The 15,991-nt window shown below is 47.4% G+C and overlaps 1 pseudogene; it reads left to right on the top strand.

Moving 5' to 3' along the window:
* Positions 1–4,329: 4,329 nt before the first annotated feature.
* On the top strand, positions 4,330–13,881 carry LOC140897981 (uncharacterized; annotated as a pseudogene).
* Positions 13,882–15,991: the final 2,110 nt, after the last annotated feature.

Here is a 15,991-nt window from a genome sequence, read left to right as displayed (position 1 = left end):
CGGCAACTCACAGAAGCTACTAGATCACATGCCCTGGTTCTCATGGGTGACTTTAATTTTCCTGATATCTGCTGGGAGAGCAATACAGCAATGCACAGACAATCCAGGAAGTTTTTGGAAAGAGTAGGGGACAATTTCCTGGTGCAAGTGCTAGACAAGCCAACTAGGGGGGAGCTTTTCTTGACCTGCTGCTGACAAACAGGGAAGAATTAGTGGGGGAAACAAAAGTGGATGGGAATCTGGGAGTCAGTGACCATGAGTTGGTTGAGTTCAGCATCCTGACACAGGGAAGAAAGGTAAGCAGCAGGATAAGGACCCTGGACTTCAGGAAAGCAGACTTCGACTCCCTCAGGGAACGGATGGGTAGGATCCCCTGGGGGACTAACATGAAGGGGAAAGGAGTCCAGGAGAGCTGGCTGTATTTCAAGGAATCCCTGTTGAGGTTACAGGGACAAACCATCCCGATGAGTCGAAAGAATAGTAAATATGGCAGGCGACCAGCTTGGCTTAATGGTGAAATCCTAGCAGATCTTAAACATAAAAAAGAAGCTTACAAGAAGTGGAAGTTTGGACATATGACCAGGGAAGAGTATAAAAATATTGCTTGGGCATGTAGGAATGAAATCAGGAGGGCCAAATTGCACCTGGAGCTGCAGCTAGCAAGAGATGTCAAGAGTAACAAGAAGGGTTTCTTCAGGTATGTTGGCAACAAGAAGAAAGCCAAGGAAAGTGTGGGCCCCTTACTGAATGAGGGAGGCAACCTAGTGACAGAGGATGTGGAAAAAGCAAATGTGCAAAATGCTTTTTTTGCCTCTGTCTTCGCTAACAAGGTCAGCTCCCAGACTGCTGTGCTGGGCATCACAACATGGGGAGTAGATGGCCAGCCCTCTGTGGAGAAAGAGGTGGTTAGGGACTATTAAGAAAAGCTGGACGTGCACAAGTCCATGGGGCCGGACGAGTTGCATCCGAGAGTGCTAAAGGAATTGTCGGCTGTGATTGCAGAGCCATTGGCCATTATCTTTGAAAACTCGTGGAGAATGGGGGAAGTCCCGGATGACTGGAAAAAGGCTAATGTAGTGCCAATCTTTAAAAAAAGGGAAGAAGGAGGATCCTGGGAACTACAGGCCAGTCAGCCTCACCTCAGTCCCCAGAAAAATCATGGAGCAGGTCCTCAAAGAATCAATCCTGAAGCACTTACATGAGAGGAAAGTGATCAGGAACAGTCAGCATGGATTCACCAAGGGAAGGTCATGCCTGACTAATCTAATCGCCTTCTCTGATGAGATTACTGGTTCTGTGGATGAAGGGAAAGCAGTGGATATATTGTTTCTTGACTTTAGCAAAGCTTTTGACACGGTCTCCCACAGTATTCTTGTCAGCAAGTTAAGGAAGTATGGGCTGGATGAATGCACTATAAGGTAGGTAGAAAGTTGGCTAGATTGTCAGGCTCAACGGGTAGTGATCAATGGCTCCATGTCTAGTTGGCAGCCGGTGTCAAGTGGAGTGCCCCAGGGGTCGGTCCTGGGGCCGGTTTTGTTCAATATCTTCATAAATGATCTGGAGGATGGTGTGGATTGCACTCTCAGCAAATTTGCGGATGATACTAAACTGGGAGGAGTGGTAGATATGCTGGAGGGCAGGGATAGGATACAGAGGGACCTAGACAAATTGGAGGATTGGGCCAAAAGAAATCTGATGAGGTTCAATAAGGATAAGTGCAGGGTCCTGCACTTAGGACGGAAGAACCCAATGCACAGCTACAGACTAGGGACCGAATGGCTAGGCAGCAGTTCTGTGGAAAAGGACCTAGGGGTGACAGTGGATGAGAAGCTGGATATGAGTCAGCAGTGTGCCCTTGTTGCCAAGAAGGCCAATGGCATTTTGGGATGTATAAGTAGGGGCATAGCGAGCAGATCGAGGGACGTGATCGTTCCCCTCTATTCGACATTGGTGAGGCCTCATCTGGAGTACTGTGTCCAGTTTTGGGTCCCACGCTACAAGAAGGATGTGGATAAATTGGAGAGAGTCCAGCGAAGGGCAACAAAAATGATTAGGGGTCTGGAGCACATGACTTATGAGGAGAGGCTGAGGGAATTAGGATTGCTTAGTCTGCAGAAGAGAAGAATGAGGGGGGATTTGATAGCTGCTTTCAACTACCTGAGAGGTGGTTCCAGAGAGGATGGTTCTAGACTATTCTCAGTGGTAGAAGAGGACAGGACAAGGAGTAATGGTCTCAAGTTGCAGTGGGGAAGGTTTAGGTTGGATATTAGGAAAAACTTTTTCACTAGGAGGGTGGTGAAACACTGGAATGCGTTACCTAGGGAGGTGGTAGAATCTCCTTCCTTAGAAGTTTTTAAGGTCAGACTTGACAAAGCCATGGCTGGGATGATTTAATTGGGGATTGGTCCTGCTTTGAGCAGGGGGTTGGACTAGATGACCTCCTGAGGTCTCGTCCAACCCTGATATTCTATGATTCTATGATTCAGCTAACATGAGCCATGGAAGTATAAGCAGAGGAATGTCAAGTAGGAATAGGGAGGTGGTAGTACTTCACTATACAGCATTAAGGAGACCATTACTGGACATTGTGTCAAAAAAGAGATGCTGATAAATTCGATGTGGTTTGGTTAAGAGAATGATGGGAGGCTGAGAAATCCTGCTTTGTAACGAGAGACTTAAGAAGCTCAATCTATTTATCTTATCAAAGAGGAGGTTAAGAAGTGACTGGATCATAGTGAGTAGATTTCTGAGAGCAGAAGGTTGTTTAAGCTAGTAAACAAAAGCAGGAAGATGCCCAGTGGCTGGAAAGTTTGTCTAGATATATTCAGGTTGTAAATATGTTTAACAGTCATTGTGGTAATTAATCACTGCAGTAAATTTCGCAGGGATATGGTGGACTCTCCATCATTTGAGGTCTTCAAATCAACACTGGATGCCTTTTTCAAAAAAATCCACACAGTCTAACTCAGCCACAAGACACAGGTTGATACAGGAATTATTGGGTGAGGTTCTCTTATGAAGGAGATCAGACTAGATGATATTGGTCCCTTTTGGCCTTTAAATCTATTAATCTTTGCGGGTGTCTACATTAGCCAGATACCCAGTTAATTGTGTCTCTGGACTCGGGACCAAGTTCAGCAAACCATGCCTATTCAGCAAAACACTGAAACAGAAGGGGGGGTTAATTGGCAGTGATGGAGACTTAGTTGTACCTCAGATACCTAGAGAGGGTAGCAACTCTGCTCTACTTCCCAGGGGAGTAAGTCAGGGCCATTCCCTAGACAGAGTGGATGAACCCTTGCTCCAGATCAGTGCATCAAGTGAACTTGTATAATTTATAGCTCAGTCCCTGTAGTCTGGGGTTGGGAAGAGTAAGGATCCTTTCAGGGTAGGCTACTCAGACGCTCGCTCTGGAAGCAGTAACAGCACTGAGCTTAATGAACAAGATCAAACACTTGTTCCCTTCAACCCCGTGCAGGATTTCCATTTTTCAAACCTGACCTGATCTCCCAGCTGGAATGAGGGCAGAAGTCATGGGTCCTCAACACAGGTGCCAATTCCATGGGTGCTCCAGGGTTGGAGCATCCACGGAGAAAAATCAGCAGGTGCTCAATACCCACCAGCAGCCAAGCTCCCCCCTCCTGCCCACAGGCAGCCCTGCCAATCAACTCCTCCCCCTCCCTTCCAGTGCCTCCTGGACACTGCGTAACAGCTGTTCCACGGCATGCAGGAGGCACTGGGAGGGAGGGGAGAGGCATGGGGAGGGGGTAGAAAGAGGGCGGGGTGGGGGTGAAGCCTTGAGGGAAGGGGTGGAGTAGGGTGGGACAGGAAGAGGCAGGTCAGGGATTGGACCGTGGGGGAAAGGGCTAGGGCTAAGTGGGGGTTGAGCACCCCCAGGGAAAATCAGAAGCCAGTGCCTGTGGTTCCCAATCTCCAGGGCTACAAGGAAAAGGATCTCAAAAGGCACCCAAACAGGAGAGGAATTGGTGAAACTGACTCAAAAAGAATTTAGTTATATCCCCTTGGCAGACATCACTGAGTTTTCACCAATCTTCAGCTATATTCAGATAGGATAGGAGGTTGAATTGGTCCCTTCCTCTTCCTCCTTTGAAATAAAGTTGGGGTGGGGGGGATTTTTCCTCCTGATGTCTTTTAAGTCCCCAGTAATTAGTTTTTTACCCTCCCTTTGCTATTCCCCTTCCCCTCAGCACAGTGAATGATTCCTGTCTGGATTCTTTCTCTACCCCAGCAGGGGACGGGACGGTGAGGGAGAACAAGAAGGAAGATTCTGAGCAGGTAGGACCAAAGGTGAATTTATCGGGTAGAGCCACAGGGAAAGGTTTCCAGAGCACTGAACAGGGAGAAGCCCGTCAGGGTCAGCGTAGGCCAGAGAGGCAGCTGCGAAACCAAGCAGGGGAGATCCAGCATGAATCCACTCACAGGAGCAGAGCGTTCAAAGAAACCAAAGAGCCTGTACTACAGAGAATCGCCTCTGGAGAGGAACTGAACTTATGCAGTGACTGTGAGAGAAGCTTCCTTTGGAAATCAGCCCTTATTACTCACCAGCGAATCCACAAAGGAGAGAAACCCTATAAGTGTCTAGACTGTGAGAAAAGCTTCAACTGCAGCTTATTCACACCTTATTTCACATCAGAGAACCCACACAGAGGAGAAACCATATAGATGCTCTGAGTGTGGAAAAAGCTTCAATCAGCAGTCCAATCTTCTTATACACCAGAGAATCCACACAGGAGAGCGGCCCTATAAATGCCCCGACTGTGGGAAAAGCTTCAGTTACAACTCAGTCCTTATGACACATCAGAAAATGCACACTGCAGAGAAGCCCTATAAGTGTCTTGACTGTGAGAAAATCTCTAGCCAGAGCTCAGACCTCACTAAACACCAGAGAACCCACACCGGGAGAGACCCTACAAATGCAACGAGTGTGGAAAAAGCTTTAGTCTGAGCTCCCACCTTATTTCACATAAAAAAACCCATAAGGGGGAGAGACCCTATATATGCCCCAACTGTGGGAAAAGCTTCAGTGACAGCTCAAACCTTATTACGTGTAACCCTTCTGCCCGTCAGAGTTGGCAGCAACAAGGGCCGGGTTCAATATCTAGGGGATCCATTCCAATAACACAATGCAAACTGGCTCGAGCCCCTACCCAGTGACCTGGGACAAATATATACCACTCCCGCTGGGCGCCTCCAAGAGGCAATACTTCCCCTCTCGCAAGCACCTAGTCTGAGTGTAGCAAAAAGCCTTTTAATAACAGAGAGAAACAATGTGGGGAAACACCACCAAGAAGATTCATAACACAACCCATGAGCAAAAAAACCCACCCAAAGCAAATTGGGGCATGCCCTTTCCCTTTGGTTCTTGAGTCCAGCAACCCCAAATCACCCATAGTCCCAGAAGTCCAATGACCTAAAAGTCTCTGTCCCTAGTCAGGGCAGCCCCAGAGTTCAAAAGTTTATCTACAGAGCTTTACCTCCCAACCTGGGTGGAGATGGGGGCGGGGGTAAAAGGCATCTTACATGATCTGAAGTTGACCGCTCCACAACTCCATAGGCCTTCACTCCACTCCACCAGCCACCCCACAAACTGCTTTGCTCAGATCTGCAGCCCACCAGCAGCTCCCGACGGCCCACGAACTGCTTCACGTCCCACCAGCAGCTCCTGCCATCCTATGAACTGCTCTACCAGCCTGTCCACAAGGCACTCCAGCTGTGCCACAAACTGCTCCACAATATATCTTCAGGCTCCCCCGCTACTTAACACAACACTCAGTGATGTCAGCTCTGCTCTTTGATGAATTCAGCTTGTAGTATGGGAGCCTCCGTGCTGGTGCATCATTAGCCCAAAGTGAGCTCAGCAGCCTGTAACTAGACTCCTAATGAAATCAAAGTTAGCTCTGACATTCCACAATGGAGAGAGGAGGAAGTGCAATTAGCATGTAAGGCCCTCACCACCAAGTATTAATACTTATCCCCATCCTCTCTCAATTCACAGAGTTTTGGAACCCATGACCCTTGCCTAGTGAGTGCTACTTAGATGATGGTGAGTCCCTCCATCATAACAAAAGGCCAAGTACAGTTCCAAGCACAGTTCCCATAATCAGGGTAATAACAATTTATTCTTCCTGCCCCAATAACAGAGACAGTGGGGATCCCACAGCAGCCAAAGTGACCATTTGGGCAGCTATGGCTTCATTCTAGGCGGGGTGGGTGTGCCTATGCAAATGAGATCAGCCCCTGAAGTTCTTTTCCACAACTTGCCACACCTTACCACCAGATGTCAGGGTGGAGCTCATCCTGACACTGCTTACATCCTCTCCCCAGCCGAGAATTTGTCGTCCCAACAAATCACACTCCCTTTATACCAACTCATTGGTTTCCTCCAAAGGGCCTCAGGAAGCCCACTTTAGCTTCCACAAGCCTGTATGCTAAATGTATTGGCTCCTCACTAGTCACCCCAGGTGCATCATAAGTTAACCGTTTTACTGGTCTTATCACCCTGTCTCGTCTATTGAGAATCTCTGTTGCCGAGGTAGGGGGAACATCCTCTTGAGTGACGGATGGAGAGGCTTCCTTTGAGGGTCCCTTGACTACTGGCATAGGCCCCTGCACTCCTAGTTCTAACGCTGGAGGGTCCAAGGTGCCCAGGACATCCTCTACCTGTGTGTCTCCACTGTCCAATAACCTGTGTGTGTCATCACAGGGGGGTCTCATCAGGGGCACAGGGGTGTCAGAAATGGGCCTAAATAATTCCGCCATGGGGTTTAGGGTGGAAGAGGGAAAACTCTCGTTTGGTTCAGCTGATCGAGACTGAAATCTTGTCTCCATCCCAGAATACACCAGGGTTGTGTCTTCCTCCTCAGACTCACTCTCAGATGTGCAGAATAGGGGTAAGTTAGCAGCACAGGGCCTGCTGTCTATGTTGGATGCTGGCTTTGGTCTAGCACCTCTGTTCTGCCCGGCTGCCCTGTCGTGGCCCATCTCATAAGGGGTGCTTACCAATTCCCCCACAGGGAGCAAAAGGTTTCTATGCACCATCTTTATTTGCCCTGGACCGTCTTCAGGTTTGATCTTGTAGATTGGCAGATCTCCCAGCTTTTCCATGGCCAGGTAAGGTATTGCCTTCCATCTGTCAGCTATCTTGTGTTTGCCAGCAATACCCAAATTTTGCAGCAGGACTCTGTCCCCCAGCTGGAGCTCCTGCAAATGCACTCTGGCATCATATTGATGTTTGTTGCGGTCTGCGTTCTTCCAAGCCGCAGCGGTAGCTAAGTGATAAGCATCCCGCAGCTTTTCTCTTAGTCGGGATACTTATTGCTGATGAGTTTCATAGCTATCTCCATCCTCTGATACACCAAAGCACAAGTCTATGGGTAATCTTGGTTCTCGCCCAAACATCAAGAGATATGGGGTGACTCCCGTAGCATCGTTCTTTGTGGCATTGTAGGCATGCACCAGAAATGCAACATGCTGGCTCCAGGTTGCCTTCTGCTCTGGTCGCAAAGTTCCCAACATATCTAATAAGGTTCGGTTGAATCTCTCTGGCTGAGGATCACCTTGGGGGTGATCATAGAATCATAGAATATCAGGGTTGGAAGGGACCCCAGAAGGTCATCTAGTCCAACCCCCTGCTCGAAGCAGGACCAATTCCCAGTTAAATCATCCCAGCCAGGGCTTTGTCAAGCCTGACCTTAAAAACTTCTAAGGAAGGAGATTCTACCACCTCCCTAGGTAACGCATTCCAGTATTTCACCACCCTCTTAGTGAAAAAGTTTTTCCTAATATCCAATCTAAACCTCCCCCACTGCAACTTGAGACCATTACTCCTCGTTCTGTCATCTGCTACCATTGAGAACAGTCTAGAGCCATCCTCTTTGGAACCCCCTTTCAGGTAGTTGAAAGCAGCTATCAAATCCCCCCCCATTCTTCTCTTCTGCAGGCTAAACAATCCCCGCTCCCTCAGCCTCTCCTCATAACTCATGTGTTCCAGTCCCCTAATCATTTTTGTTGCCCTTCGCTGGACTCTCTCCAATTTATCCACATCCTTCTTGAAGTGTGGGGCCCAAAACTGGACACAGTACTCCAGATGAGGCCTCACCAATGTCGAATAGAGGGGAACGATCACGTCCCTCGATCTGCTCGCTATGCCCCTACTTATACATCCCAAAATGCCATTGGCCTTCTTGGCAACAAGGGCACACTGCTGACGCATATCCAGCTTCTCGTCCACTGTCACCCCTAGGTCCTTTTCCGCAGAACTGCTGCCTAGCCATTCGGTCCCTAGTCTGTAGCTGTGCATTGGGTTCTTCCGTCCTAAGTGCAGGACCCTGCACTTATCCTTATTGAACCTCATCAGATTTCTTTTGGCCCAATCCTCCAATTTGTCTAGGTCCTTCTGTATCCTATCCCTCCCCTCCAGCGTATCTACCACTCCTCCCAGTTTAGTATCATCCGCAAATTTGCTGAGAGTGCAATCCACACCATCCTTCAGATCATTTATGAAGATATTGAACAAAACCGGCCCCAGGACCGACCCTTGGGGCACTCCACTTGACACCGGCTGCCAACTAGACATGGAGCCATTGATCACTACCCGTTGAGCCCGACAATCTAGCCAGCTTTCTACCCACCTTATAGTGCATTCATCCAGCCCATACTTCCTTAACTTGCTGACAAGAATACTGTGGGAGACCGTTTCAAAAGCTTTGCTAAAGTCTAGAAACAATACATCCACTCTTTTCCCTTCATACACAGAACCAGTAATCTCATCATAAAAGGCGATTAGATTAGTCAGGCATGACCTTCCCTTGGTGAATCCATGCTGGCTGTTCCTGATCACTTTCCTCTCATGCAAGTGCTTCAGGATTGATTCTTTGAGGACCTGCTCCATGATTTTTCCAGGGACTGAGGTGATAAGGCGTTGTCCTAGACTTTTTAATTCCTGCTATCTTCAGCACCTCCTTCAGAAGGTGACTCTCAAAATCCCGCCCCTGATCAGAGTGTATCCGAGCCGGGAATCCATAGTCTGAGAAATATTTGTCCCACAATATTCGAGCGACGGTGGTGGCCCTCTGATCACGTGTGGGATATGCCTGTGCATACCGTGTAAAATGGTCAGTCACTACTAGAATGTTCCCAACATTCCTCTTATCTACCTCTACAGACAAGAAATCAATGCATACCAATTCCAAAGGTTTGTTGCTGGTGATGTTCTTGAGATATGCAGCCCCCGTGGGCAGAGTTTTCCTTTGAACACATCGAGCGCAAGTCTCACATTTCCTGCGAACATCTTCAGTATTTGGGGCCAATAGAACCTACTACGAATAAGTTCCAGGGTCCTCTCCATCCCTAAATGCCCAAAGTCATCATGCAGGGCCCTCATGGCCAGGGCTCTGTACTTTTTTGGCAGTACTAGTTGTGCTCGTTGTTTTTGTAAAGGATCGGTGGTCATTCGGTGTAGCACTCCCTGAATCAGTTTTAGTTTGGTCCATTCTCTCAATAGTAGTTTACCCTCCGGGTTAGGTGGGACAACCACAGCTGGGCTTCACCCCTTCGTTTTGGCAAGTAGTGTATCATGAATGTCAATATCTTGCCGCTGGGCTTCTTGCCAGTCAGCCGCATTGAGCATGGGCAAAGGAGATTGGTCCAATGCAATATAGTTCACTGAAGCAGAAGGCATGCATTCAGGGGGCCCAAAGCTTCTGCAACACATCCCTGAAGGCTCTCACGGGCCTCTGGCTCTCGGCGACTCACACTGCAAATAGCTCTCACTCTATTTGTGGGTATCACAGCAACTTCTGGAGCCTGCGGACGCCTGGACAATGCATCTGCATCTACATTGCTTCTCCCTGATCGGTACTGAATGCTGAACTCATAGATAGCCAAGGCGGCCACCCATCTCTGCCCTGTAGCATCCAGCTTAGCACTTGTTAACACATAAGTCAGTGGATTGTTGTCTGTCCACACCTGGAACTGAGCACCATACAAGTAGTCTCAAAATTTCTCAGTGATGGCCCATTTTAAGGCCAAGAATTCCAGCTTGTGGGTGGGATAGCGAGTTTCACTATCAGACAATTCTTGGCTGGCAAAGGCTACAGGTTTACGTTTGCCTTCCACTTCCTGGTACAGGACTGCTCCCAGACCCTCCAAACTGGTATCAGTATGCAGGATAAATGGTTTGCTTGGGTCAGCAAAAACTAGGACTGGAGCATGAGTTAGGCAAGTCATGATTTCTTGAAAAGCCCTTTCACATCTCTCATCCCACCGTGGCCCAAATGGTTCAAAGGGGCCATAGTGTCTCTACACAGGAGGCTTTGGGGAGCTCCCCTTATTCTTGGTCTTAGATTTGTTCTTGCTGGACTGATGTCCCCTGGTACGATCGTTCAGAGGCTTTACAATCGTAGCATAGTTTTTCGCAAATCTGCAGTAGTAGCCACCAAATCCAAGAAAGGTCTTGCGTTCTCTGTAGTTACTTGGACACGGCCATGTAGTGAGTGCTTCTATTTTATCAGGATCAGTACTCACACCCTCTTGGGACACGATGTGACCCACATACTTCACTGAGGTTCTGCAGAACTGGCATTTGTCAATTGAAAGCTTCAGACCATAATCCTCCAACCTATCAAGCACTTTAAGAAGTCTTTATTCATGCTCCTCTAAGGTTCTTACAAACACAATCAGGTCATCCAAATAAACTAACACTTGCAGTAAATTCATGTCTCCCACAACTTTCTCCATGAGACGTTGAAAGTTGGCAGGTGCTCCAGAAATCCCTTGGGGCATGTGTTCGAACTGATAAAACCCTAATGGGCAGATGAAGGCTGTCTTCTCCTTATCTTCTCCTCCCAGAGGGATCTGGTAGTATCCACTTTGAAGATCCAACACAGAGAACCACTGGCTTCCCAGCAAACAGTCTAAGGCATCTTGCACTCGAGGCATAGTGAACTGGTCGACCACAGTACGGCTGTTTAGGGTGCGGTAGTCAATACACATCCGGATTTTCCCATTCTTTTTATGGACTACCACAATAGGTGAGGCGTATGGGCTGCGGGACTCTGTAATGATGCCATTCGCAGCCAGCTCCTGAAGATGATGTCACACATCTTCCATCTCAGAGAAAGCAATCTTCCTAGATCTCTCCCTGAAAGGTCGAGAGTCATGTAGTCTGATATTGTGCTCTACTCCTTTTGCACATCCCACATCCCACTCATGCAGTGAGAACACCTTGGATCTTTCACAAAGTTTCTTCCTCAGGCGAGCTTTCCAGTCCTTGGACACTGGTGAATCTCCAAAGTCAAACTTAGCTGAGTCTATTGTCAGAACTTGAGTTTCACACTGGGGTTTTACAATCGACTCAGGCTCAAAGAGGTCTGCTATCTTTTGTCCTTGCTTCACAACAACATCACTACTCATTTCATTAGCAATCAGTATAGTCACCCTTTTCTGGGCTTCAGCAGGTAGGGTTATGACTCCACTGGGGACCAGCACTCCTTCAGGGAGCTCTCCTCCCATTGGCTGCTCTATCATTGCTAATGTCCGTTTACTGCCTTTCAGCCAGGTACTCATGACAAGCACTTCTTGCTCCGTCCTTGGAGGCACTACTAAGGGGGTCGTGCCCGCATACTTCAGTGCCCCAAGCAGTAGCTCAGATGCGTCCCTTTTAGCGCTCTCAATTTTCCTATAGGCTTCAGCACAAAGCATATGAATCATCAGGGTATTCAGGTACTGGTCCCCAGCCCGCCTTCTGCAGTAATCTGCAAGTACCTTGAAGAGACTGGAGTTGGTCCCTATCAGCACAGACACATCAGAAGTCCCTTTAGGGTCAGGGCATATTAAGACAGCTGTGTCTACCTCTTCTCTTACCCCAGCAACCTCCTCTGTGAATTCCAGGTGCACTATGACATACCCTTTGTAGGGGTATTCATCCATGCTGAGGCCACACAGGCCAACACCAGTCAGTGGCTGTATAGGCAGGTGCCTAAGCATCTGTTGGTAGAATGACTGAAATATAATAGTCATTTGAGATCCAGTGTCAAGCAGTGCTTTACTCTCCACCCCTTCAATCCTCACTGTGACTTCTGCTTGAGGCCCTATCAGTCCTGTGGGGATCTTCAAATTCTGCAGACCTGGGGGGTCCCCGTCCCCAGATCCTCTGGCACCTACCGGATCTCTCCCACAAACTGCTCTGCGTCCCACCAGCAGCTCCCACGGTCCCATAAACTGCTCCACCAGCTTGTCCACAAGGCACTCCAGCTGTCCCACAAACTGCTCCACAATATAACTTCAGGCTCCCCCACTACTTAACACAACACTCAGTGATTTCAGCTCTTAGTCAGTTCAGCTCTCTGGTGAATTCAGCTTGTAGTAGGGGGAGTCTCAGTGCTGGTGCACTGTTAACCCAAAGTGAGCTCAGCAGCCTGTAACTAGACTCCAAATGAAATCAAAATTAGCTCTGATGTTCCACAGTGGAGAGAGGAGGAAGTGCAATTAGCATGTAAGGCCCTCACCAAGGGACCCACACCACCAGGTATTAATACTTGTCCACAGCCTCTCTCAATTGACAGAATTTTGGAACCCATGACCCTTGCCTAGCGAGTGCTACTTAGATGATGGTGAGTCCCTCCATCATAACAAAAGACCAAGTACAGTTCCAAGCACAGTTCCCATAATCAGGGTAATAACCATTTATTCTTTCTGCCCCAATAACAGAGACACTGGGGATCCCACAGCAGCCAAAGTGACCATTTGGGCAACTATGGCTTCATTCTAGGCGGGGTGGGTGTGCCTATGCAAATGAGATCGGCCCCTGAAGTTCTTTTCCACAACTTGCCACACCTCACCACCAGATGTCAGGGTGGAGCTCATCCTGACACTGCTTACATACACATCAAAGCATCCACACAGGAGAGAAGCCCTACAAATGCCCTGAGTGCAGGAAAAGCTTCGGTCGTCTCTCACACCTTAATAGACACCAAACAATCCACACAGGAGAGAGACCCTTTAAATGCTTGGACTGTGGGAACAGCTTTCGTGACAGCTCATCCCTCATCAGGCATCAGAGAATCCACACAGAAGAGAAACTCTAGAAGATGGGTGAAGTGAACAACAATACAGCTGATTCCAATGAATATCAGAGGGTCGGGTAAGACAGTACTGGCCATCTAATGAGGACATGTTATTAAAGTAGATAATGAAATCACATTCCTAGAACAGAGGCATGCAGAGCAAGAGGCAGAGATAAGATTCCCATGTTGTGAAGAGATTTGATTATTATGTCTCAAGAAGCTCTGAACGTCCTCTGATTAGCTCCTGCTCTGAAGTTTGTTGATACAGACCTAGAACCATCTTTATCTTACGTGGTGTGACTATGATTTATTCTTGATACTGTTTTAGTTAATTGATACATTCAGGAGCAGAGATGGATTCAGGTCAGAAATGCAGTGATACTTCGGCTCTGGGCACTGAGTTGGGATGATGGTTTATTTGTGACTTTCTTGCTTTGAATGAAGAGGAGTAAAGTGGGTCCCAGTTTCTCAAACTCTGAGACCTTTATCTGGAGATGTCAAGAATGTGAAGATGGGTCACTGTGTAATGAAATAGGGTCTCTGGGAAAGTCTCTTTAAAGGTTTATTTTATATTGTATAATCTAGCCAGTATAATTACACTGGGGTTCTGCTTTTTACTCCCTGTACTTATCATGAATTCATAGATATAAAATGTCTAACTAGATGACTGAATTATTGATTATTACCAGTGGAGTTACATGCTTTCATTGCTATGGGTCTGCAGTTGTCCTTTCTGATATATGTATCCACTACAAAAGTCCTATATTAAAGTGGTAAAATCCCTGACCCAATTACTTGTGCTTAATCCTTCTACATTTAGAATCTAGGTTTATTAAATACACTGTATTTATGAAATTAGTTTCATATTTCATTTTTAGACAACAGGCACTTAGCACAAAACTATCAAAAAGTTTACTTCAGAATCATGAGTGTAAATACACTGAAACTAATACCCTGGAATCTGGGGTACACATGTGGGGACCCACATGAAAGACCCCCAAGCTTATTTCTATCAGCTTAGGTTAAAAACTTCTCCAAGACACAAATCCTTTCCTTGCCCTTGGACGGTATTGCTGCCACCACCAAGTGATTTAGACAAAGATTCAGGAAAAAGACAACGTGGAGTCCCTATTTCCCCAAAATATGTCCCAAAGCCCCTTCACCCCCTTTCCTGGGGAGGCTTGAGAATAATATACTAACCAGTAGGTTAACAAAGTGAGCACAGACCAAACCCTTTGGTTTTTAGGACACTAAAAATCAATCAGGTTCTTAAAAGAAGAACTTCATTATAAAGAAAAAAGTAAAAGAATCACACCTGCAAAATCAGGATGGAAGGTAACTTCACAGGGTAATAAAAGATTTAAAACACAGAGGACTCCCCTCTGCACTCAACTTCATAGTTACAAAAAACAGGAATAAACCTCCCTCTTAGCATAGGGAAAATTCACAAACTAAAACAAAAGATAATCTAACGCATTTCCTTGCCTTTACTTACAATTTCTGTAATTTTAGATGACAGCCAGGAACTGTTTCTCACCCTGGACCTGGAGCCAGTACCCCCTGAACCCACCCAAGGCTGCCTCCTGGACCCAGCAGGCGGAGAAGGGACCTCCGGTGAGTGTACCTTTTAAAATACTATACATGTGAAAGGATTACTTTGCCCTGGCATTCGCGGCTCTCCTGGATGTACTCCCAAAGCCTTTGCAAAAGGTTTCTGGGGAGGGCAGCCTTATTGTGTCCTTCATGGTAGGACACTTTACCACTCCAGGCCAGTAACACGTACTCGGGAATCATTGTACAACAAAACATTGCAGTGTATGTTTGCTGGCATTCAAACAACATCCGTTCTTTATCTCTCTGTGTTATCCTCAGGAGAGTGAGATATAATTCATGGTCACCTGGTTGAAATAGAGTGCTTTTCTTCAGGGGTCACTCAGAGGAGCCCGTTCCTGCTGGGCTGTTTGCCTGTGGCTAAACAGAAATGTTCCCCACTGTTAGCCACAGGGAGGGGGGAAGGTTGAGGGGGTAGCCACGCAGTGGGGAGAGGCAAAATGCGACCTTGTAACAAAAGCACATGTGCTATGTATGTAATGTTAACAGCAAGGATTACCCTGAAAGAGTGTAGCCACTGTTTTATAAGATGTGTCTTTTTAAATACCGCTGTCCCTTTTTTTTTCTCCACCAGCTGCATGTGTTTCAATGATCACAGGATCTTCTCCTTCCCAGAGGCTAGTGAAGCTTAGAAAGAAAAAAAAAACGCACTCGCGATGAAATGTTCTCTGAGCTCATGCTGTTCTCCCACACTGACAGAGAACAGACGAATGCGTGGAGGCAAATAATGTCAGAGTGCAGGAAAGCACAAAATGACCGGGAGGAGAGGTGGCGGGCTGAAGAGAGTAAGTGGCGGGCTGAAGAGAGGGCTGAAGCTCAAATGTGGCGGTAGAGTGATGAGAGGAGGCAGGATTCAATGCTGAGGCTGCTGGAGGACCAAACCAGTATGCTCCAGTGTATGGTTGAGCTGCAGCAAAGGCAGCTGGAGCACAGACTGCCACTACTGCCCCTGTGTAACCAACTGCCCTCCTCCCCAAGTTCCATAGTCTCCACACCTAGACACCCAAGAACGCGGTGGGGGGGCCTCTGGCCAACCAGCCACTCCACCACAGAGGATTGCCCCCACCAAAAAAGGCTGTCATTCAATAAATTTTAAAGTTGTAAACTTTTAAAGTGCTGTGTGGCATTTTCCTTCCCTCCTCCATCACCCCTCCTGGGCTACCTTGGTAGTCATCCCCCTATTTGTGTGATGAATGAATAAAGAATGCATGAATGTGAAACAACAATGACTTTATTGCCTCTGCAAGCGGTGATTGAAGGGAGGAGGAGCGGGTGGTTAGCTTACAGGGAAGTAG

Source organism: Lepidochelys kempii, chromosome 14 (genome assembly GCF_965140265.1).
Source record: "Lepidochelys kempii isolate rLepKem1 chromosome 14, rLepKem1.hap2, whole genome shotgun sequence".
In the NCBI taxonomy this organism is placed as follows: Eukaryota; Metazoa; Chordata; order Testudines; family Cheloniidae; genus Lepidochelys; species Lepidochelys kempii.
Note: the sequence above shows the minus strand (reverse complement) of the source record. Positions and strands in the feature narration are given on the sequence as shown.